Source organism: Apteryx mantelli, chromosome 3, assembly GCF_036417845.1.
Source record: "Apteryx mantelli isolate bAptMan1 chromosome 3, bAptMan1.hap1, whole genome shotgun sequence".
Taxonomy (NCBI): Eukaryota; Metazoa; Chordata; class Aves; order Apterygiformes; family Apterygidae; genus Apteryx; species Apteryx mantelli.
The window spans coordinates 135,079,016-135,080,259 of NC_089980.1; positions in this window are offsets into that span (position 1 = coordinate 135,079,016).

Here is a 1,244-nt window from a genome sequence, read left to right on the forward strand (position 1 = left end):
ACTTCATCCCTTGCCCTGGCAATCTGTTCCAGTTCAGCACTGCCCTCACGGTTAAAAATGTATGCCTAATTCTTCATTCGAATTTCTCCGCTTCCAGCTTTCAGCCACTGGTTTTCTGCTATGCCTTTACCTGCCAGATTAAATAGTCTGTTAGTTCAGGGTAGTTTCTTCCTGAAAAAGCAGTGCTGTTATGTCTTCATTTTCTTTTTGATAAGGCTGGGCTCTTCAAGTCTCTGATGATATTTTCTCCCACCTATCTGGGAGCACTTTTCCAATGTATTTTTCCACTATTATGGACACTAAAAAACCTGTGTTGTAGATTTTCTTTCCACTTCCTCAATGCTCCCCTCAGGTATACATCCAGTAGGCATATTAACATTTTCAGACCTGGCATCCCTTCACAGATATGGTATTGACTTGTGGTATCCCCTCATATTGGGGTTCCAGTCCACTATAGTTTCATCTATACTAGTAAATTAAGCCATGCCAGGGCATGGGAACAGACTCTTGAACTCAACCATCCATGCTGTTAAATTGTTAGTGCTCCCTGAAATGCTTTTGGCTCCCAACACAACTCCTGAGCACGCTTTGGGAGTTAGCACAGCCATTTGCAATAATAAGTTTGGACACAACCACCCTCTTTTGGAGACTGAGAGAGTTTAATAGCACGGAGATGGCCAGTCTGTGCCAGTTTGCCTCCAGGTTGAACAACAAGCCCTTGTTCTGCTTAGCTTGCAATTACAGATATAGTCTACAAAGTCAAACTCCTTTCCAGAGATTCCTTTGACAGCCATTCCAGGTAGAAATTCAGCAGGTGGGAATAGCGCAGGCAATAATATACATGTATGTATGTATGTATGTATATGTATGTGTATGTGTATGCATGTGTGTGTGTGTGTGTGTGTGTGTATAACTAATCAAAGCTGATAGATAGACTTGGTTAAAAAGAGGGCTCTAAAAGTTCCCTCAGTTTAGGAACTCCAGAATGAAGCCAGCAACTAGCCATTTTTCACAACAGGAGCTTTCACAATTGAAAGCCACCAGCTTGAAATGAATGATAAGAACTGAACCAAGTTGCATGATAAATGCTCTTTTATGGGACAGTCAGCCGCCTGTTCTCCTGTGGGGAGGTGGGTTGGATCGTGTATTGCTGCAGCCGACTGCATCTCTTCCACATGAAAGGCAAGCCGCATCTTTGGGTTTTGCTCCTTTCCTACACCTGTGGGAGCCAGTGCAGGTTGATG